The sequence below is a fragment of the Paroedura picta genome, chromosome 2 (genome assembly GCF_049243985.1).
Source record: "Paroedura picta isolate Pp20150507F chromosome 2, Ppicta_v3.0, whole genome shotgun sequence".
NCBI classification, from domain to species: Eukaryota; Metazoa; Chordata; class Lepidosauria; order Squamata; family Gekkonidae; genus Paroedura; species Paroedura picta.
The window spans coordinates 143,374,530-143,398,386 of NC_135370.1; the positions used below are offsets into that span (position 1 = coordinate 143,374,530).

Genomic DNA, 23,857 nt, shown 5'->3' on the forward strand with positions numbered 1-23,857 from the left:
TGATCATCTTTGTCAAAAATTTCACCTATTTGTGCTGAAATAAAGATCCTCACCTTGTGTTACAAAGGGATACAAAGGGATGGAACAAGATTATGCTTTTTTAAAAGCAGGAATGTTTGGGAGTACATTGTCAGTTTGTATATGCCACTTCTAAAAATCAAGTGACACAGCTTTAATATAGCTAGTAAGTGAAACATAATCTTGCTTTTTTTTTTACTGTGTATGAATTGCTTGGTCAAAAATGTGTTGGATGTAACCAGACAGATACCTAAATTTTCCCTTTGAGATTGAACAGAAGATCCTCAGTTCAATGGGACTTACTTACTTTCCTAGCACAGAACTGGAGCCTTAAAGATCCCTGAGCCTTACCAGCAGAGTATGTTAAAGGTTCTTCCAAAATACACAGAAATTCTGTAAACAACATTCCAATAGGCTACTAAAAATGTGAAAAGATCTTTTCCCTCTTTTCCTCAAAATACAGCATATGAAGTCTGCCTTTCTACAGTGGTGCATAATATGCACATAGCAACACAACACTTACAAGGGGTAACATTTTTAGTTGTGGGAGTATGCTTTTCATCAGCTTTGGGCTGATCCTGCGTTAAGCAGGAGGTTGGACTAGATGGCCTGTATGGCCCCTTCCAACTCTATGATTCTATGATTCATACACTAGAAACAAGCTTGAATTGGAAGGCGTTGATTTGCAAGCAAAGAAGGATCATAACTTCCTAAATTGATGATCACAAGCCATTCTGCTCCACCTATTGCCACTGCTGGCCAAACACACATGATTCAGTACACTTTGCAAGAAGGGCATATTAAATTGAAAACACAGGAAGTGCAGGGCTCCAGCACAACTCCACTCAGCTGGTGGACTACATTGTCTTTCCCAACTGTTGAAGCCCCATATACAGCTATCACAAGGATTGCCAAGGGGACTGTACAGAGCTAGGCTGAGGAGACAGACTGACGCTGTCCCTAGGTGTAGCTCTTTCCTGTTTTGATTCACTCTTCAGTTCTTCATAAGTTCTACCACTGAAATTATCTGTTGCTGTGGCTTTCCTTTCTTCTTCTTCTTCATGATTCTGCTGCTTTCCCTTTCTTCCTACACAAAACAATGCAGACATATTGCATGAAGGGAGAGCTGTCCCCTTCTTCTGTGCCATGCAGACCGAAAGTGAGGGTCACAGTTACAGCAATGACCACAGGAGCAACTTTTCAGTGGAATGGTGACATATCACTTGATTTTTGGTTAGGTCCGTGAGATGGCTAATTATATAAATTCAAGCGTAATTGAGCCCTTATTTTGTTCAAAAACTTGGAATAATGTATTCTTCAAAATCTAAACAGTGAATGCAGAATTAATTATGTCAAGTATACTGAAAAACATTTAATTTATACAGAAACTAAGTGCTTTATTTAGGCTTACTTGTCAAAGAATTCAGATAGCGTGTTGCACAACATTTCCCGGGATGCTCTGAATTCATTGGGGTTCACTGAATTCTGTGACACATGTTGACCTAAGGTAATAATATCTTCATGAGCAGAATTTCAACTACAGCTACAAAAATTCTTCTTTTTTTCCAACCAGGGCTCTGAGTGAACCAGATAGTAACCTGCTGCATATTAGCGTTTGCATTTTTTTTTTTGAAATGCAGGAAACCATGTAAATCAAATTTACACTACAGTCTTTTATACATATACTTTCTATAACACTTATACTAGGCAAATTCCGTTTATCAGTAACTGACAAATTATAAAGATCATCCTTCAAGTTAGCTCAGTATATGCTGGGATTCTCTTCTCTTTTGAGACCGTTGGACTGAATTCCCCCCTTCACTGTGCCTGCTCACTAACGTTACGTACACTTGTTGCTGCTTCATATTGTTTGCAATCATCTTCATTCATGTCAAAATATTTTCCACCACTTCTGCCAAGAATTTTCACACCTTTCCTTTTTTTAGAAAGGGAAATCTATTGTAGCCTTAAAATAGCCAAGAACTTGGCTCCCCCATTTCTAGACTACCCACATGTCCCTGAGGCATCTGCAACTGCAGTGTACTGCAGTATACTGGCACTTCCCAATTATCTTACAAAAAAGCCATAATGGAAATCATCTGGTTCCCAACGTCCCCCCCCCCACCCTCCAGCATTATCCCATGCAGGTCGATACGTTTCAAAACAGACTGCCTATGAAAGGAGGGAGGGGTCTGGACATCACCAACAAGCCTCCCTCACATCCTGTCCCCGGGAGCCTTTGTTGGTATCTGCTTCTCACAACTCCCGTCATGTTCACCTTTGATAAATGTAATCTCTTTCTAGCAGTTCTCAAAGCTTCTCAAATTATTTCTTCAATACCAGTGAAAGGTTTGTTTACAAAGCTCTTTTCCCTTTTGCGAATACCACCTGAATAAATGAGTCTATATCCAAACATGGCTGAGGCTCACCTAAACTGGCTGGATCATGACCACGGACTCTGGCACAGTCAGGAGGAGGCTTTTCCTGCCTTTAGCCAAACAGCAAAGGCAGGAGGCCTCAGACAACAATGCTGGACGGCACAGTGTCATCTTGTGGCTGGCTCTGTTTGGCAGGAAAAGATTCTGGTGGCCCCTGTGTATGGGTACCCACCCAGATCTATTTAAGCCACACTGCCTAGTGGGCCCAGCAATGAATTCTTTTCCAGATCACCACCGTCACTCGATTTTTGATCTGCCTCCGTGCCTCGGCATTGCTCCTTGGTCTGTAATGAATTAAATACTGTTGTGGTTTTTTTTCTTCAAAAGTTGGTGTCATGCAATTTGTTAATCTTGACAAGCCCCTACTAATCCCTGGATCTGCAAGTCGGGCACACCAACTGCCTTTACTGAGTTTATAGAAAAAGATATTGTTGATATACTAGTGACCCAGTGAAGAGATCTGTTGCCTCTCATCTGGAGAACCGCATTGGAAGTTTGTTTTATCTACAATGGCTTCATCCTAACTAATGCCTGAGTCTCTGCATTCATATACAGACAATTCCTTTTTGACAGTTACCTCATATAGGATCAGCTGATTGCTTTCCATGTTGTACTCCCATTCATGGTTCCCTATTCTCAAATTGGTATTGCTGGTTGAATGTAACTCTTACCTTCAGATAGCACCCCCAATGCTGTTAAAATGATATCCAAGAATGGTTGTAAGGGCATATTATTTATTTTTCATATTTATATATCGCCCTCCCCTAAGGCTCAGGGTGGTTTACATGGAATTGGAAAAAAAAACAGTACAAATAACATGATAAGTTGAACAATAGCAATACAGTCATAACAAAGGAATAATCAAATAATGGAACAAAAATTGTGAGAATATCCATTTAATTGTAACATACTGACGGTCCTGTGGTGGTTTTCGGTGGTGGTTTTCATGACAGGGGGCTCAGGAGCCAATGGGAAGTGACTGAATTCAGGTTGACCTCAACCAACTGCCTGACAGAAGAGCTCCCTTTTGCAGGCCCTGCGGAACTGTTTAAGGGCTATAACTGTTTAGGGCCCATAACATAATTGATGTCATTTATTTTAAACTGCCACACCCTCTTCCCATAGGGGTCTTGGCGTAGTTTATAACATTTAAAAACACCATGGATAAAAATATAATACAAATAAAAGCAATAGCAGAGTAACAAAACTAAGCATGTCACATGCCATACCAATGCACTTGTAGCTGATTTTTTTTTTTTAAGAAAAGCAAATTTCACAAGTTGAGGTCACCATTATCACCAATAACCCCAGATGCTGTTTGATAAGTGATTATTCAAATGGTATAAATTATACCTTTGGGGAGTGGCTGTGGTTCAGTGTCAAGGCATCTGTTCGGCACATAGAAGTTCCCAAGTTCAAACCCTGGCATCTGCAGTTAAAAGGATCAGGCAGTAAGTGATGTGATAGACACCTACCTAAGACTCTGGGAGAGAGGTTACCAGTCAAAATCTAAGTCAGTATAAGGCACTCATCTGCTCATGACCTCAGATGCAAGGTTGCCTTCCTTCTTGCTCCCTTACTTTGAGTAGTTATAGTACCTCTGCTGCAGGATTGGGGTGATGCTGCAGGGAGTTCTGCCCATTACTTTAAACAAAGAGACAGGGGATCACTGTATGAGCACCACTAGAACATATATGTGAAAACTATACTACTATAAAGGTTCTGTGTGCTGTAATTTTCCCCAACCCCGTCCCTGATTCAAAAACATGTAATAACATTCCATTTTAAGTATTGGCTGCGTATACTGTCGAGAACGCCTGGCAGCCTGCCCAAAGGAAGTTGTTGATGCCCTTCCAAGGGCATAGCAGAAGGAACAGGAACTGCTACTTCAGATGTAGGTGAGATGGTGTTTATTCAGAGGGTGCATTTGGAAACAATGTACTGAAAATTACATAGATTTTAGGCATGATCTTGAAAGTGAGCTTGAATAAGAGCTGAATCAGCCTATGCTGAACAAAGCTGATGGATTGGCTTTCATTCAATGATATGACTAGTAGCAAGACCTAGAATAAGCTGAATAGTAAAATAGTGATTCTAGAACTTCATATTTTTGAGCTTTAAGAGCTGACAATGATAATGAATGTCAGAAGACTAGCATGTGTTCAGTCACACCTTTCTCAACCTCCCATTGGATACCTGAACATTTGCAATCCCATGTTAATTTTTCCTGAATTTCTATATCCAAGAGACTTTTCTCAGTCACTGTCCTACCTGTCAGTTCCCATGCATAAGGCTATCTCCATACCAACACACTAAAGAAAGCTTTAATTAAATAGGACTGAATTAAAAAATACATGGATTTTATATGAGCAAATGATGAGTGTTCTCCAAGGATTAATGGTGGAGAAAAAAGTGGCAATCATTCTGTCAGGCAGTTGCCAAAATCATTGTGAAGCGGTATGTTGTAAATAATTCAGCGATTAAAAGGAGGCAGTGATCTTGTCATGGAAGTCACTATTTGGAAGGAAGAGGGATATTATATGCATTTATTTATTTATATTAGTGCATTAGTACTTTTTTGTCTAAAGTCTAAGATAACAAAGTTCAATGTCATACAGTTCAGTTATATCATCCAGTTAAGACATATGCAGTTGAGTGGTTAGGAGCGCAGACTCCTAATCTGGTGAGCCGGTTTCGATTCTGCACTCCCCCACATGCAGCCAGCTGGGTGACCTTGGGCTCATCACAGCCCTTGATAAAGCTGTTCTGACCAAGCAGTGATATCAGGGCTCTCTCAGCATCACTCACCTTACAGAGTGCCTGTTGTGGGGAGAGGAAAGGGAAGGCGACTGTAAAACGCTTTGAAACTCTTGTTAGAAAAAAGCAGCCTATAAAAACCAACTCTTCTTCTTCCTCTTCGTATTCTTACAAGCGAATTGCTGTTACCATCCTATCATTCAGCCAGCCTATCTAGGATTCTGTCTTCCATTGCATGACTCTTGTGATAATGTTGGGTTTCTGAACTAGGCACTTTCTTCTGCTTCTCCAACTTCCACAATGTGGTCCCGATTATATTGCATTGTTGGTCTCCTTTCTCTGTGTCATAAAGGGAGACAGACTGAAGAGCAGTGGAGCAGGGAAGCCATTATGGTGTAACTGAAGTAATGCCATGGTCATATTGAAAAAAGTTCTAAGGTTGAAGGGTGATTTGTATGGGATGTGTGTGGTGCTTGTTTAATGGGTAGTTACTCAATGTTAGCAGTCTACTGACCCAGTCTTAAACATATTTCAGCTAATCAATTACACACTCTAGCACTATGCCACACAGGGGGCACATCCCAACCCAAGTTGAACACCTTGAAGTCCCATTTATTTCATTGAGAATTAAGCACATGCTTCAATTTTTCTGGCTGAAATAAGTGGGATTCTTAGTTCTGACAGGATGTTATTTTAAGTTTGGTGAAATGTTACAAACCTCCTTTTCCTATAAATTCCTAATGTATACTCGTCAATATATATATCTCAATATTATATGTAAGGCCTGTTTAAATTAATGTTTTCATAAATGCTTCCAGTTATTCCAGAATGATGAACAGAGTTATTCAGCCTAACATTATTTTAAACGTTTTCCTGGTATGTAACATACAAATAACTTGTGGAACTGACCTCTATTTAATTGTACTGCAATTAAAATGCTGATAGGATACTTTTTTTTTTGCATCATACAGAAACCTACACTTGTGCAGGCTGCTGCTCACTGAGTTGGAGATTCACTGCAGTTCTGACCTATTTTTTATTTGCAATCATTACATTCACAGATGAGCCAGGGGTGAAGTAGAGACTGTTGGATTTGGATGTGGGAAAGCCAACAAGAATCCAGAGTTAGGGCTGCTAACTTCAGCTTGCACAATACCTGGTTTTTTTGGGGGCACTTACTGCAAGGACTACATTTGGAAAGGGAGCTCAGAAGGGATGTAATGGCATGGAGCCAACCATTTCTTCAGGGTAAACTGATGTCCAGAGATCTGCTGTAATTCCAGAAGAACTCTAGACTCTACCTCGAGCTTGGCAATAATAAATTCATCAAATTTAAGAAGGCTTGGTTCTTATATGTCGCTTTTCCCTACCCGAAGGAGGCTCAAAGCGGCTTACATTCGCCTTCCCATTCCTCTCCGCACAACAGACACCCTGTGGGGTGGATGAGGCTGAGAGAGCCCTGATATCACTGCTCGGTCAGAACAGTTTTATCAGAGCTGTGGCGAGCCCAAGGTCACCCAGATGGTTACATGTGGGGGAGTGCAGAATCAAACCTGGCATGCCAGATTAGAAGTCCGCACTAACCATTACACCAAACTGGCTCTCTACACCAAACTGGTAATTTATTCTAGCTGCAAGGTAGTCATCCCAACTGAAGAAAGGTGACCAGATTGTCCCACTTTTGGAGGGACATCTGGGGGGCACCTGGCAAATTGTACTTATGTTGAAATTAAAATATATATATTACAATAATGTTTTTGTGTTCTATGCATTCTATGAAACTTTTTGTTGCTCCATTTGTTGCTCAAGGAACCCCCCCCCCCTTCGGTCAATGGTGTCCCGCTTTACTTAAACGGAAGGGAAGCAGTACTGAAGAAAAAAGGGCTGCCAATCTCCAGGTGAGCCCTGGCAGTTTCCTGAAATTACAACGAATCCCCAGTTAAGAGTTCAGCCCCACTGCAAAAAATGCAAAGCATTTTACCCAACTGAGGTCCCCCTCTTCCCCAAATCCCACCCTCCCCAGTCCCCACCCCAAAATCCCCAGGAATTTTACAAACAGGACCTGGCAGCCCTATATACTTTGCTGACCAGCTGAGCTCCTGGGAACAAAGGTTCAGCAACACCCTGGACGACTTTGGCAAGTCACTCTCTCCCTCTGCCTAATTTACTGAACAGGGTCGTTGGGAAGCTCTGGAGGAAGGTCCGCATACACGTGCAATCCCACTTCCCCAAGCGTACTGACTGAGCTTGAGAAGCAGGACGTGAAGTATTTTTACGACCCGGTGTATTCGAGTAGAGTTCCAGCGATCTGAGCGGCCGGTGCGTGGCGAGGCAGCCTTCCCCCTTTACCCGCTGACGTCATCGCACGCCTTTCCTAGGATCCCCAAAGCGTCCCTCGGCACTTTCCCCCGCTGAATCCGAGGCGGAGATCTTAACCTGCCCCTCCTCCTCCTCCTCCATTTACTCCTCCCCCGTTTTGCTTCCCAAGGCGCTTTGGGCCAACACAGGGGAAAGGAGAGGGAGGCAGAGAGCTAAAACGGCCGCGCTCGTGCCCGGGAGGGTGCTCGGTCGCGCGCTTGGTGCGTGGGCAGGGCTTCCAGGGATCCTCGCGGAAGAAACGGAAACGTTCGCCAGGTCCATCCCGCGCACGCGCGCAAGCCCGGCTAGGCCTCGGGGGCGCGCGCGCTGAGCCGCGGCGGCGGGCAAGACGAGGGAAAGGGGGGAGGGAGGGAAGGAAGGAAGGGAAAGCTGCTGAGGTAAAGTTAGGGGTGGGGGCGGGGGGAAGAGAGTGTATGCGAGGGAGAGAGCGAGGGAGAGAGGGAGGGAGAGAGAGAGAGACTTCGTCAGCGAAGCTGGTGCCGGGGAGGCTCGGCGGCGGCCGCCGCCATTACTAAGCCGAGAACACCGGGGCGGGAGGAGGGGAGGCGGGATGGGGCCAGGCCGCCGGGGCTGGGAGTTCTGAGGAGGGTTGCGGTCCCGAAGGGAAGCGGTCGCCGCCGGCGCGGAGGGAGAGCCCTGGGAATGTCGCGGAAGAGCCGAGACGGAGGTAGGAGGAAACAATCCGCCCGTCCGCGGCCAACTCTGGACAAGCCTCCCTTCTCTCCCCCCCCCCCCCCCCCAAGCTGCAGTAGCAGTGGGGTTCGGAGCCGGGCGGGTTCCGCAGCAGCCCGGGCTCTGCTGGCGGCCGCTGGCTCCAAGGAGGCTGTGGCCGGCGCCGCCAGCGGAGCTGCTGAGCGAGAGCGGAGAAATCCAGAGAGCGCCCCTTTCTTCCCCTTCCCCCCTCGAGCCCGTTCCGTACCTACACGCCCCGGTGGAGGGTGGTGGTGGAAGAGGGCTGCACGCCTTGCTTACTCTGGTCCCAGACAGGTGATGGAGGCCTGCGTCAACGGGGAGGGTCGCAGCCTGCTCTGCCAGGCACTGGCTGCCCGCTGGTCACGGCTCTCCCAGCGAGAGGAAGGAAGGGAGCAATCCACCGTCTTTCCTTCCTCATTCCTTTCTCAGCCTTCCTTCCTCTCTCTCTCCCCCCCCCCCTTCCCTCCTCTCTCGTACTGTTTTGCCTCATCGAGTCTACCATTCTTTTCCTTTCTTTTCCTTCTCTGTGTTCTCTCCTTCTGTTCGCGTTGGCCGCCTCCCCAAAGCTCGCTATAGCAAACTTTAGTCTCTAAAGATGTGTAAGTGGCCTACTCTCTGCTTAAACCCTCCCCCATCTCTACGGGGTGGGTGTATAATGCCTTTGAAACCGAGGCTATGAGGGCTGTGTTGCTTATTATTTTTTTCGTGTTTTTTCTTGCCTGCATAACCCCGGATTTCCTTCGTGAAGGGGGGTGGGGGGTAGGGAGAGGAGAGGAGAAAAGCACCAGCAATGTGACAGATTGACATGAAGCAATGCATAATAAGTTTTGAGGGTGGACCAGAGCATTTTTGCTTGGTAATGCGTTAAACATGTAAGATTTGCTACTGTTGTTAAAAAAAGGGTGTGGAAATCATCCCATAAGTCCTTTTGTACATGAGGTCTTCAGCAACTCCAGTGTTAAGGATTTGCCTGAAAAGTAGGAGGCAAATATTTTAAAATAGGCTAGTGGGTGGGTGTGCATGTTAAGTTTAGGTTCTCGTAGATAATTAGTATATTTTCCCTCTTGCTTAGATACCAGTAATTGGCAGAGATTTCTCAAGTCTACCACTGCACAGTAACACAGTACAATGGATCCAGACATTTGTGGATCAATTGCACATCCATTTTAGCAGCATTTGTGAAAGGTTTTCATTCCATTTGAGTTGAATTATGGCATTTATATTGGTGCTTGCCATTTTAAACATTATTGGGGCATTAAGAGATTATTTTTTCTGGGGGTATACAGTTCTATGATGTCTTATTATCCTCATATTATATATTTTTTTCAGGAGTTTTGTTGACTCTGGTCTGTGAGCTCTCAATCAGTGGCAGTGTTACATATGAACATCCTGAGTATTTTTTAGTAGCATATTATCCTAGTCTGCAACACAAGCGGTACCTTAATTTTGTATTACATTATCCAATATAACATTACCCTTATATATGATGGAGCAGGCTATAAAAACTAATGGCACAATACATCATCATCATCATCAGTTAGTTTATAAAACGCTACATTAGAGAGCAATCCTAAACAGGTCTACTTATAATCCCACACAGGTTTATTGAATGGGGTTTACTTTCAAGAAAGTGTTCTAAGGATTATATTGTGTGTTGCTGGGCGACATGACAAACACTAATTTGTGTTATTCTTAATCTAAAATTGATTATTATTTAGCATATAAATAAACTGTATCTTATATGAAGAACTAGTCGCAGCAAAATAGTTTTATAGCAGTAAAAATACATGCTAGTGTAGTCCTGATACTCAGCTGTACTTGGCTTGTCATATTACCTTAGTATGTTGCTGTAAACATGATTTCCTACATGGATCATTCACTTCTGTGGTGGGGAGAGGAAGGTAAGATGACTGTAAGCTGCTTTGAGTCTCCTTGGGGTAGTGAAAAGCAGGGGATAAAAACAAACTTCTTCTGAATAGTTTCACTTAAAGGCCCAAAGATTTTTAAAGAATTGCTTGTAATTATTTCTAAACTAGCTTATTAGGCTGCTAATCTAGGATGAGTGATGTTTGTAAATATCATTAATACATTATTAATGATGCTGTATCAATATTTTACTTTTGAAATATGAGTTTAGCATATGATCTGGTGTATTTTCTGATCAGCCTTTTGACATGTCCCTGTAATGTTGTTGTAAGGTTCCTCCAATTTCTGCCATACTATCATAGAGTAAAATTTGTGATAAACTGATACGTTTGTTTATATGACATTTATAGTCTGCCTTTCTTTCCTGGATTTCAAATATAAAGTTCCTAAACAGTTTTCCATCCAGGCACAGACAAGGCCTTTTGAACTTCAGGAAGCTTATTTTTATCATGTGCCACTCAGGCCATGGCTTGGAGTGTTTTATACATTCCATTAGACAAGAAAATGCTGAATAAGTATGCATGAAAAATTTTCTTTGATTAGTTTCCCTCAATTACCAAATGTTGTTTCTGTTGCATTACTTGTAATATGAGATCATTTGTCACTTAGTAAAATGCCTTAATAATTGCTGTTAAACTTACATCAAAATTATTACACAATGTATCTCATTCTCAACATGGCTTTATCCATTGATACTTAAATCTAGAGATTACAGCCATGAACAGAAAAGACAGAATTTTCTACAAACCTTAGAAAAGTCCCAGGTTCAGCAGCAACTGCCAGGCTTACTACCATGCAATTTGTGCAACTCGCTGAGGTGTGGTTGTGGCTATGACTTGATGTCACATAATTTGTTTAGGCCCAGCAGCAGCCTCCACACAAATTGCATGACTTAGCCTAATTTCGGCAGTGGCCATCACACAACTCACCAGAGCAGCTTGCTACCACATGACTTTTTCAATGTGGCATTTTCCCAGGGAAAGGCTGCCAAAGGAAGGGGAAAACTAAGAGCCAGTGTTTTTGTAGTGGTCAGTCTCAGACTAGGATTTGGGAAACCCAGAATCAAATTTTCACTTTTGCCATGGATGTTGCTGGATAACTTTGGGCCAGTCATTCTTCGCCTAATCTATGTAACAAAGTTGTTGTGAGGATAAAAGTGAGAAGAAAAAAATGATGGAAGCTGATACAGGAGAAAGTTAAGCAACCTCTTGCAAATATTTGTGTGTTTCTGCTTGTTTTTAAAATATATTTGACAGCAGTTATATTTGAACATCAGCCTTCCCCTCAAACTATTAATTTTGCAGATGTCACAGACTTCTGCTATACGAAATTTGGCCTTTTTAGTAACCTCTGACATTGTTTTAGGCAACAAGAAATGTATTGGCACTATATGTAATCTATTTTGAAAAGTTTCTTTAAATCTGACACTTTTCTTTCCCTTTTTAGTTGATGGTATGCACAATCTTACTGCAGATTATTTTAAAATATTTGATTATTTTATAGGACGATATCAGTTTCTAGGGTCTTGTTATAAACCTTTCTGAAAGTTTTCTGATGCAGCTATGCTGTTGGGTTGGGTAGTGTGATGCTTAATACTTCAGCAGACCTTTAATGCAGTCTGGGAGGCAGGACTGGTTTATTGATTCACATTTCACTCAATATGAAATGGCAAAATGCATGTATTGTGTTTTACCATTTAGTCATAACTGATGGCAACCATGTAGGGTTCTTAAGTCAAGAGACATTAAGAGTGGTTTGCCATTGCCTGCTTCCATCTGCCTTGGTAGTCTCCCTAATACTGATCAGGGATGACCCTGCTTAACTTCTGAGATCTGATGGAATTGGCCTAGCCTGGGCTATCCAGGTCAGGATAAAATCAGTGTAGCAAACCATTTAACTTTGAATGGTGTGCATGTGACTGAAATCTATGGAATGTATTAAATATAGAAGTAGTAATGGGAAACGGGGGACTCTTTACACTGGGAAACTGTTACACAGATAATTAGAGTGTGATTTAATAAAGTCTGTGATGTGTGCAAAGTCATATGTTACTGAATACTGTTGTCTTTCAGCCTAAAAATGATAGTTGTGTCACAGTTAAGAGAAGAGGTCATTTTATACTGGGTTTTAGAAGTCATAGAAGTCTTGTCTTCTCAGTGTGGTGTAGTGATTAAGAGTGCCGGCTACTAATGTAGCAAACCAGGTTTGATTCTCTGTTCTTCCACATGCAGCCAGCTGGGTAACATTGGGCTAGTCACAGTTCTCTTAAGGGTGTTCTTGCAGACCAGTTCTGTTAGGGCTCTCTTAGCCCCATGAACATTTTCTCAGACTCAATGACATGTGAATTTACCAGTCCACACATATAGGTAGAGGGTGAGCAATAAATTAATATACAACATAATGGAGATATTTGATAAATTCAATGAAAATAAGGAATAATAAGTTTACATGGTTATCATTTGGTTTAGCTCTGGGAGGAAAACATAGTGAGGGAAATAAAATGTCAAGATTGGAGACTAATGGACAGATGTATCCCCAATTGGGCAATATTGAGAGTAATTAACTATGCTCCATCTGTCTTCCCCCAAGCATGAAGCCGTTCCCATTTCATCTTCTTCCCCAAAGTAGGATGATTGGCTGTGCAGAGTTATATTCCTTGTCCTCAGACAAGAGAAATATATTTCAAGGTATGTTACATAAACCTTAGATATACTAGAAATAGCCAGGCATTCTCCCTCTAGGGGGCGAGGGCATTCTCTGGGGTGATTTCCCACCAATCCATCAGGGAGGCAGGACTTATTCAAAAGTTCTTCCTGTCGTCATCAGATGGGAGTCACCCTAGAATCAATTTGTTTCCTGCCTTTGGCTAGGACGTTTGTGGAGATCAGCGGTGCAGACCTGAGCTTTGATTTCGGCATTTTTATGGCATGATTGTGTTTGTATGGTGTCTGGTCATATTTGTAGAGTGTTTGGCTGTTTTGTCTTGTTTACCACAAGACCAGTGCAGGCAGAACTATGAACTACACATGGATGTCTTTGGTTGTTGAAATTTTCATGCTTTGCACTGAACTATTATGGTACATAGTCATGTGAACCTCCCCTGCTGCCTTGTTGACAGAAGAAGAAGAGTTGGTTGTTACATACTGCTTTTCCGAAGGAGTCTCAAAGCAGCTTACAATTGTCTTCCATTTCCTCCCTCCAAAACATCCTGTGTGGTAGGTGAGGCTGAGAAAGCCCTGGTATTACTGCTTGGTCTGAACAGCTTTATCAGTGCTGTGGTGAGCCCAAGGTTACATGTGGGGGAACGCCGAATCAGACCCGGCTCACCAGATTAGAAGTCCGCACTCCTAACCACTACACCAAGCTGGCTCTCTTCATTCCTGCTCATACCAGCACCTAAAATGAACTTGTCCAGCCAACGAGACCTGGCACATAATCACAGTATCATTATTAATGTTTGGTTGATTTTAACTTTTTTAATGGCTTTAACTGATGTATTGTATTTACAAATGCTGTAAATGGCTCTGAGACTACCAGTTTGATAGGGGCAATCCATAAATGTAATAAATAAATAATTATATATAATACGACCACTCCACATTCTTGTTCTAAGCAGTCACCTAGGACAGGGATTTGCATTGGTTGTATTCTGCAGGTGGGATATCTTCAGTCAAAGCCTTGGTTATATGTATGGATTGTACACATCACCATAAATATGATCTATTAGTATTCTTCTGATACCTTTTTACTTTTTTCTTTTCTGTTTTCCTTTGTCGGCTATCATATCTGTTTCTTCTGTCAATTTTGTGTTTAAAATAAAGCTAAATGATTGTAAAGATGAAGTTTGTGTAGGAGATTGCATCTGTTTAGTACGCCTTGTACCTAATGCAAGGAATCCGATAATGGATTTCTCACATTAAATATGATTTGACTAAAACAAAGCCTGTGTGCAAACTGACTCCCAAATGCAGAGCCCTTTGGTGAGAATGTCAAGTTTCTTGATCTTTGATGTTTAGTTCAGTGCCCTTGAGAGATCTAGCATGGTGTAGTGGTTAAGAGTGGTGGTCTCTGACTCCCCACTTATCATCCACATGGCCTTCCCGGCCTCAAAGAAGCATGCCTGGCCTCAACCAGGACCAGGGCCTTTTCAGTCCTGGCCCTGACCTGGTGGAATGAGCCCCCGGGTGAGCTGCGGGTCCTGTGGGCTTTTCCAGCATTCCACAGGGCCTGCAAAATGGAGCTCTTCCACCAGGTCCACGGTTGAGGCTGAGGCAGTGGAGGAAGATTGATGGGGCCCCCCTGGTGTCAAGCTGCAACTTTGGTTACCTCATCAAGTAGGGGTTGGGGATAGGGGGTTTTCTCTGCCATGTTGTTGGGTTGTTGGTGTACTGTATCTGTATTTTTCTGTCCATTTTAATGCCCTTAATTTCATTTTTGTGTCCATTTTAATGAGGTTTTAATGGTGGTTTTTAACTGGACACCTGCCATGAACCTGCTTGGGAGTGGTGGGTAAATAGTAATAGTAATAATAGTAACAAAAACAATAATAACAACAGCATCAACAATAATAACAATAATAATAAAGCTAGCTGGGTGACCTTAGGTCAGTGACAATTCTCTCAGAGCTCCGTCAGCCTCACCTACCTCACAAGGTGTGTGTTGTGGGGAGAGGAAGGGTAGGCAATTGTAAGCTGCTTTGAGACTCCTTCAGGTAGTAAAAAGTAGGGTACAAGAAACCAGCTCTTCTTGTCTTGACAAATATTTAGATTTATAAAATATCTGATATTAGAATAATAGATTAAAAGTTATTGGATACATAGGTTACAATTTATTTGTGTAACTGAAATCTGAATAATCTGTGCCCTTAATTTTATTGTATAACTTTGCAATTCACATCACAGTGGGAACAGTAATATCAGAATCATGAGGGCTTATGTGGGTAGCAAGTGCTTAGTAGTTATTGGTATCTCTTTGCTTGGATTTAATTGAATGGGCGTAAGCAGTATTTCCAACACAGTTCTAGCAATTGGAAATTATGTTAGGAAGCTTGGGTGTTTTTCAGGAGCCAGGAAATATTTTATTTATTTATTTACAACATTTATAGCCCACTTTTCTGCCCTCACAAGAACCACTAACAATTTAAAACAGAGTATACATTCACATTTTTAAAATATTAAAATCAACAGTCCAAACACATTTCATTAAAACGAAAACAGTTAAAATACATACAAAGACACATAAACATTGGTAAGGAAAGAGGAATAATTGAAGGAATTACTCAAATAATATGCGCCTTAAATGTTGGTGACATTAATGATAAAGATATAATGAGAACCAGCTCTATTTCTTTCTCCAAATTCCTGGTGGGTTATATAGTAACGAAGCAAAGACTCAGTCCAGTAAGGACAGAGGTAGCAATGATGGTGATGTCACTGGATTCTAAAGCTGATGTTTTTCCTGTCCTGGATGAAGTAGTATACCCATATGGAGTTTTCTAGCCAGGGAATGTTTCTTAATAAAATAAGCATTCTAGGCAGACTGAGAAAATAATTAACTCAAGAACCCTGATTGAGAAAGCCTGGATTAGATAGTTATACTCCTTTTGTTTGTTCAGTCTGGTTTAGACTGCTTGATTCAAATATTGCCCTGTACATGGGTTATTTATGTGATACTGTTTTTTAGGTTAACCCTTTTGTGTGCTTCAGGGAGATGGATGGATAGGGTGTGTGTTTAAACAGATACTCTAATGATTAATGTATGGGTAGAGGATTTGCTGCTTTGAATCACAAATAATATCTCTTTTTTGTTCAGAATAGAACTTTGATTACAAATACCAATTTGTAATTAGTAGCAATATGCTTTCAAATTTTTGCCCTTGAGTATTTATAGATTGTATACAGTAACTGGCATTTGAAGCCCTACCTTAAGGACACAAGTGGTTTAAACATACTTAAAGTAAAATAATTTAATTTGTGTTGTGCTCTGATGTTTTTTCATGCAGTCATGCTTTTAAGACTTCCATCCTGATTTTTTTCAGACTGCTCTCAGGGAAGAAATATTTGAAGAAGATCTTAGTATCACTGTTTTGTCTGTAAAGGGTAAGCTTTTGGTATTTTCTGGAAAAGGTAGCTTAGATAAAATATTTCAGAGACAATTGGTAGACAGATTTATATATGATATCATTCAGTTTTCCTAACTATCAGTGGTCTTATCAGAGTGAGCTGCCTTTTAAAATATTGAAATATATCTTGCAAATTTGGTAGAAATTGTAAATCAAATGCTACTTAATATCTAGAAAAAATCTACCTTATGTCATACAGCAATACACACTGCTTTGTCACTGATATTTGGCTGGTGCAGCAAATGAAGGCCATATCCCCTCTATTCTGTTCCTTTAAAACATCCTATATTTTTGGCTCTTAGATGCTGAATCTTTGAATTCAGTTCTTTGATTTGTGGGCTCTCTTCTTAAACTTGAAATTGCCCCCTGCTAATAACTCAAAGAACTACAGTTCTTCCTGTTGTTTACAGCTTCTCCCTGTGCATCTTGGGAATAGGCCCTTATGCTCCGGGTACCCATTTGCTTCTTTAAGTTCATTTCTCTCGTGCGCCCAGAGGCATTTCCTGTCTTTACATTTTGTAGTGGTGTTTAAAGGATTTTTTTTTTTTTTTGCTGAGGTGCCCTCTTGTGGTCACACTTTCAACTTTGAGTGAAATCCAGAATTTTCATTTTTTGCTAACCTGGTGAAACACTTAAAAAGAAATACATGACTCTTTAAATCTAGGAAGGACTATAGCTGATGTTGATTTAATTTAGGAAAACCAATGAAAGCACCTGACGAAAGGGTTGATTTAGTTTATTGTGCTGCTAAGACTGCGGATTTGTGGTTTTATGCTTTAATGCTGTCCCTTAAGTTCCTGCATAATAGAAAACTAAATGTCAAGAAGGAAGCTGACTCCTTCATGTACTGGTTTGCTGTATATTTGGCATTTTTCTTGTGGTTGACTCTTACTGTTTGATGTGATAAAATCCAGGAACATTTGTATTATACAATGAACTATTTATCTAGACCAGACCTTTAAGATCTGGTTTCTTAGTTATATAATTGTATTTTATCACATGAAGCTATTGAAATTCCAATATTTACCATGCCTAACATTTGAAACTAGTTTCAAAAATGGTTAGGAGTGAATCTTAAGCATAACTGATAACCAGGTTAAGGCTGGATAGGGGACTTGAGAAAGGGAACATGCAGTCCTATTCTTTATCCAGATGTGATGGGCAGTCAGCATTAGGAGGCTCTGATCTGCTAAAGTTTGACTGCTTCAGTCATATTTTGAACTTCGCTGAGATTTTGTTGTCTATTGGATAGGATATTCTTTCTGGATCAAATGAGAGGATTTTCTTTCTTTTAATCATGTATACCTGTATACATTTTGATGTGCTTGGGAATCAAAGTGAATGGGGATTGAAGAGATGTGAAGATTACTTGGAGCAAGGTGAGCTCCATCAGTGCTGCTAGCACCTCAGGCATGCTTCTGTTTTTTGAGCAGAAAAGTGATTTTACATACTGACTAAAATCGTCTTATATGCTGCTGCTGTTTACAATGTTAAGGATTGCCTGTCTCTATTACCATTGTTATTGCAACTATCAGTAAATGTATAACTTGATAGTAAAGTGGTGATAAAGGGGGCATCCCAGTCTTGAAGAAACGTTAGTGTTTGCCAGACTGAGAAGTTTGAAAAGCATTTCTGGATAGAGTGAAAGACCTAGGATATCAACTGAGTGGAAGAGAGCCATTTAGTATTGGAATGAAAAACAGGCAGTCATGCTTTTAAAAGTTGAAAGAATCCATCTAGATTTTTTAATTTGCCCACTGAAGAGGTTACATGATATAAGGTTTGTTAAAAAAACAAACACACACTTAAGATGGGGAGGCAAGGAAGCTTGTAGCCAGACGTGGATGTTGGATTTTCGTAGGGCAAACTTTAATAAACTCAGAGACCATGGATGAGAATGCTGGAAGGGAAGGGAGCATGTGAAGGGTGGGCGCTACTCAAACAAAAGCTATTGCATGCTCAATCAATGACTATCCCAGAAAGACAAAAACACTGCAGGAGCTCTAAGAAGCCTATTTGGATGAACAGAGAACTTCAAGAGGAACTAAGAAAGAAAAGGGAAATGTTCAGGAAATGGATGGAAGGACAGAGCTCTAAAGAAGAGTACCTACAGGTTACTAGGCACTGTAGATCAATTATCAGAAAGGCCAAAGCTGAGCTAAGATTGGCCAGGGAAGCCCACTGTAACAAGAAAAGATTTTTCAGTTATGTGAGGAGCAAACATAAAGTAAAGGAGGCTGTTGGGTGCAGATGGACAAACTCTAACGGAGGATGCAGAGAAAGCAGAAAGGCTCAGCGCCTATTTTACATCTGTTTTTTCCCACAGGTCAAAGGGTTTAGGCACATCTAGAGATGGCAGTAGCCAAGGGATAGTGTCTGGGTGGCAGGTTGACATGGACAGAGAGTTTGTTGAGAGGCATTTAGCTGCACTGGATGAGTTCAAATCACCTGGGCCGGATGAAATGCACCCGAGAGTGCTCAAAGAACTTTCCGGAGAACTTGCAGAACCCTTGTCCATCATCTTCGGGACCCCTTTAAGGACTGGAGATGTCCCAGAGGACTGGAAGAGAGCAAACGTTATTCCGATCTTCAAAAAAGGGAGGAAGGATGACCCGGGAAACTACAGACCAGTGAGTCTGACCTCTGTTGTGGGTAAGATAACGGAGCAGATATTAAAAGGAGCGATCTGCAAACATTTGGATGACAATTTTGTGATCCAAGGAAGTCAGCATGGATTTGTCTCCCAACAGGTCCTGTTGTTCTGATGGATAAATTGAAGGACTGCAGTCTGGATTTTCAGATAATTAGGTGGATAGGGAATTGGTTAGAGAACCGCACTCAAAGAGTTGCTGTCAATGGTGTTTCATCAGACTGGAGGGAGGTGAGCAGCGGGGTACCTCAGGGTTCAGGGCTCGGTCCGGTACTTTTTAATGTATTTATTAATGATTTAGATGAGGGGGTGGACGGACTACTCATCAAGTTTGCAGATGACACCAAATTGGGAGGACTGGCAAATACTCCAGAAGATAGAGACAAAGTTCAACGAGATCTGAACACAATGGAAAAATGGGCAAATGAGAACAAGATGCAATTTAATAAAGATAAGTGTAAAGTTCTGCATCTGGGTCAGAAAAATGAAAAGCATGCCTACTTGTTGGGGGATATGCTTCTAGGTAACACTGTGTGAACGAGACCTTGGAGTACTTGTGGATTGTAAACTAAACATGATCAGGCAGTGTGATGCAGTGGTAAAAAAGGCGAATGCCATTTTGGGCTGTATCAACAGGGGCATCACATCAAAATCACAACATGTCATACCCCCATTTTATACGGCACTGGTCAGACCACACCTGAAGTACTGTGTGCAGTTCTGGAAGCCTCACTTCAAGAAGGACGTAGATAAAATTGAAAGGGTACAGAGGAGAGCAACGAGGATGATCTGTGTCCAAGGGACCAAGCCCTATGAAGATAGGTTGAGGGACTTGGGAATGTTCAGCCTGGAGAAAAGGAGGTTGAGAGGGGACATGATAGCCCTCTTTAAGTATTTAAAAGGTTGTCATTTGGAGGAGGGCAGGATGCTGTTCCCATTGGCTGCAGAGGAAAGGACACGCAGTGATGGGTTTAAACTACAAGTACAACGATATAGGCTAGATATCAGGAAAAAAAGTTTCACAGTCAGAGTAGTTCAGCAGTGGAATAGGCTGCCTAAGGAGGTGGTGAGCTCCCCCTCACTGGCAGTCTTCAAGCAAAGGTTGGATACACACTTTTCTTGGATGCTTTAGGATGCTTTGGGCTGATCCTGCATTGAGCAGGGGGTTGGACTAGATGGCCTGTATGGCCCCTTCCAACTCGATGATTCGATGTGATAGCAAGGTCTGCTCTGGAAAAGAGTAAAACTATTGGACTAGCACAAATGACTCATTGAAATGTGGGATAGGATAACTTCCAGAGAAGGGTGAGAGCCACATTGGTATGATATGAGAGGTGACTTGACTTGTGTGTTGTCAACCCTGGACTGGCAAGATATTTAAGGGTGAAAGCATACATTTCTAACTGTGCCATATGAAAGAATTTGGAATCAGTCATTGAACTTGATCAGCTGTGGATTTAAGAGACATTTTTTATAGAAATTGAAGTGTATATATAATACTTTTGATCAGCCTAAATGTATTGTATTGCTTTAATAATGTAAAATGCTTGATGGATAGTTAAACTTTAAAACGGTAAAATTTGGCAAATGCATGTCATTTGACAATTTTAATGTCTTCCATTTTCTACAAGACAAATTGAATATAACCAATGTAGAGATGTTGGGTAAAAAAAGTAATGAATTGAAGATGAAATATACTTGGCTAAATGGTCATACTAGGATTGCCATAGTATATTTAGATATAGAGTTAATGTTTAACTTTGAAGACACTGAACTCTTCAATAGTATATGATCTGAATTACAGTATATTGTGTACAAAAACATTCTTGAAAATATATTATTTAATATATATTGTATATGCCTAAAGTATATGCAGGAATTGTTCTAATACTAATTCATAAAATTTGCCTTAAAATGCTTTTAACTTTGGAATTCCCGAAGTGGGCAGTATGCCTTCATCGGGCAGTGGAAGGATCCGTGGGAGCAGTAAACAATTCTGGGTGTGAGTAAGGGTATGAGGAGGAATTTTGGGACAGTATGTGGGCCAGCAGTCTCATTCTTCCTGCTGTGGCTTCATTTTCCTAGCAAGAGACGTTCCAAGGTGGCTTGCCATTGGCTGTCTCTGGCTACCTCTGGACTTCCTTGGTGGTTTCCCATACTAGTGCTGACTAGGCCCAACCCTCCTGTCTCTGTGTGTAATTCCTCCCCCACCCTGCATTTTCTCCTCAGTGAGGATTTGTCTGACTTTTACAAAAACTTGGATATTTTTTCCAAGACTAAAATATGGCTGTGCATAACACCCAAAAAAGAAGTGTAGGCAACATAGTGCGTTTTGAATAGGACTAGGAAAATAAAACTGGCATGGGAATTTTCCCATTTCCCTTTGAGATATTGGATTATACCTTACACGAGAATCCCATGGTTATTTAAATACTTTAACTTTGGAAGATTAAAAAAACCTCAAGAAATATTCTGCATCGAGATAGTAATGGGGTCATCTATCTCTTTGGATATTAATTTCTATTCAGTGGAGAAAGGGTGGGGGGGGGCTGAAAAGATGTGCAAGCTGTCACAAAGTCACAGTTTCTGGGTAAGTAGCATCTGAACAGGCTTTAAGAAGGAGCAGCTGTACAGACATCTCAGATGCAGGAACTGTCTCCAAAATGAAAAAGCCTGTATCAAACCTTATCTTAGAGTTTGACATGAAATGCATTTAAAATAAGTTATATGAACTTGACTGTTTCTCTTGAGGTTGGTGGGTGGGGTGAAGGAGTTGGGGGGTGGGGTGAAGAGTTGGTGGATGGAGTGAAGGAGGTGGGGACCCTAGGGGGAAGTGACCATGTCCTGATTGAATACCTTTTGAGATGGGAATCTCAAAATCACAAGATGTCATAGTCCCATTGTATACGGCACTGGTCAGACCACACATGGAGTACTGTTTGGAGTTCTGGAGGCCTTACTTCAAGAAGGACGTAGATAAAATTAAAAGGGTACAGAGAAGAGCAACGAGGATGATCTGGGGCCAAGGGACCAAGCCCTATGAAGATAGATTGAGGGACGTGGGAATGTTCAGCCTGGAGAAAAGGAGGTTGAGAGGGGACATGATAGCCCTCTTTAAGTATTTGAAAGGTTGTCACTTGGAGGAGGGCAGGATGCTGTTTCCGTTGGCTGCAGAGGAAAGGACACGCAGTGATGGGTTTAAACTAAAAGTACAACGATATAGGCTAGATATCAGGAAAAAAAGTTTCACAGTCAGTAGTTCAGCAGTGGAATAGGCTGCCTAAGGAGGTGGTGAGCTCCCCCTCACTGGCGGTCTTCAAGCAAAGGTTGGATACACACTTTTCTTGGATGCTTTAGGATGCTTTTGGTTGATCCTGCATTGAGCAGGGGGTTGGACTAGATGTCCTGTATGGCCCCTTCCAACTCTATGATTCTGTGATCATAAAGCTATATTAAGGAACACCCTTTTAGTGCACTTCCAGTTTGTGTTATGTAGGTACTTTTGCAAAGAACTGAAGGATTGACATGAAGAAAGATACAGAGTTCTGCATCCTTTTTCTGCACAGCAGAGGAATGTTTTCTGAAAGTGCCTAGTATGAAAAAAGTGAATAGTATATGAGCCTCTTGTGGCGCAGAGTGGTAAGGCAGCCGTCTGAAAGCTTTGCCCATGAGGCTGGGAGTTCAATCCCAGCAGCCGGTTCAAGGTTGACTCAGCCTTCCATCCTTCCGAGGTCGGTAAAATGAGTACCCAGCTTGCTGGGGGGTAAACGGTAATGACTGGGGAAGGCACTGGCAAACCACCCCGTATTGAGTCTGCCATGAAAACACTGGAGGGCGTCACCCCAGGGGTCAGACATGACTCGGTGCTTGCACAGGGGATACCTTTAACTTTTACCTTTATACTTTTAGGTGTAATTCTATGAATAATAATAATGAATTTTATTTTTAACTTGCCTTTTCATAACACTCAGGGCAGGTAACAACATATAACAGTACATACAATTAAAATTAAAACATTACCTTCCTGAATATTCCCAATTTAAGACTCCCAAACAGAAGGTGGTTATCTCCTTCTCCTCTGGCAGTGAGGCTAGTCTTATTGTTGAATGTTATTCTATCTTGGGTCTTGAACAGAAGCCTGATGGAATAGCTCCATCTTACATGTCCTGCATAACAGATTTACGGTCCCAGGTCCCTGATGTCTCCTGGAAGCATATTCCACCAATTTCGCCTTCAGGCCAAGGACCATGAGCAGATATTGATCTATAGATCTTAGTGTGCTTGGGTGATTGTAATGAGAAGAGTCCCATAAACCCTATTTGAATGGAACAATTTCTGATTATACATGTACTAGGAACAAAGTCCATTGCATTCAGGAATACAACAGGTGCTAGATTGGGGTTGAGGTAGAAGAACTCTGCAGATCACCTCTCCCTCCCCCCAGGACCTGGAAAGGGTGCAGGCTGGAGGCCTCTGGGCAGAGAGCTCATCAGCAGGGTCAGCTCTCACGCAGCAGGGATCTGAAGCCCCCGAGCCTCGGAGAGAAGTGGAAGAAAGAGGGGGTGGTCAGGGGTGGGGGATAGAAGGCGATTTGCTGGGCCCTGGATAGACAGGCAAACTGGTTTGAGGAGGAGGCACTCGGGCTTGACAGCTGCCCTGAGTGGGTGTAAAGCACTGAGTGGCACTTAAGCCATGAGACTAGCTCCTCCACCTAGGCCTTATCAGAAATATTAAGTCGAACAAATAGGATTGGACTGTGAGAGACCACTAAACAGTTGAGGAAAGTATAATGTAGAAGTAGTTCTGGATTGCTTTACAAATGGAACCATTTAGAACGGTGTTCCCAACCACCGGGCCCCGGCCCAGTACTGGGCT

General features: G+C 41.8%; 1 protein-coding gene and 1 long non-coding RNA gene across 25 annotated transcripts in view; one reads left to right on the forward strand and one right to left on the reverse strand.

Annotated features, from left to right (window-relative positions):
* Positions 1 to 9,064, reverse strand: part of LOC143830491 (uncharacterized) — a 44,921-nt gene extending 35,857 nt beyond the window's left edge. For 3 of the 23 annotated variants that reach the window (XR_013228487.1, XR_013228495.1, XR_013228486.1), the window contains exons 1-4: positions 8,512 to 9,064; positions 3,128 to 3,885; positions 2,448 to 2,740; positions 1,430 to 1,520 (exon numbers count right to left, since the gene is read on the reverse strand). This is a non-coding gene — a long non-coding RNA (uncharacterized LOC143830491). Of the gene's footprint in view, positions 1 to 1,429; positions 1,521 to 2,447; positions 2,741 to 3,127; positions 5,277 to 8,511 lie in introns of all 23 variants that reach the window. The other 20 variants (XR_013228479.1, XR_013228476.1, XR_013228494.1 and 17 more) reach the window with 19 other exon arrangements.
* The window catches only part of ARHGAP5 (Rho GTPase activating protein 5), a 60,697-nt gene continuing 44,840 nt past the window's right edge, over positions 8,001 to 23,857 (forward strand). Inside the window, exons 1-2 of one of the 2 annotated variants that reach the window (XM_077323046.1) lie at positions 8,001 to 8,259; positions 16,249 to 16,309. The gene's annotated coding sequence lies outside the window, so the exon portion shown is untranslated. The remainder of the gene's footprint in view (positions 8,260 to 16,248; positions 16,310 to 23,857) is intronic. The other variant, XM_077323045.1, reaches the window with a different exon arrangement.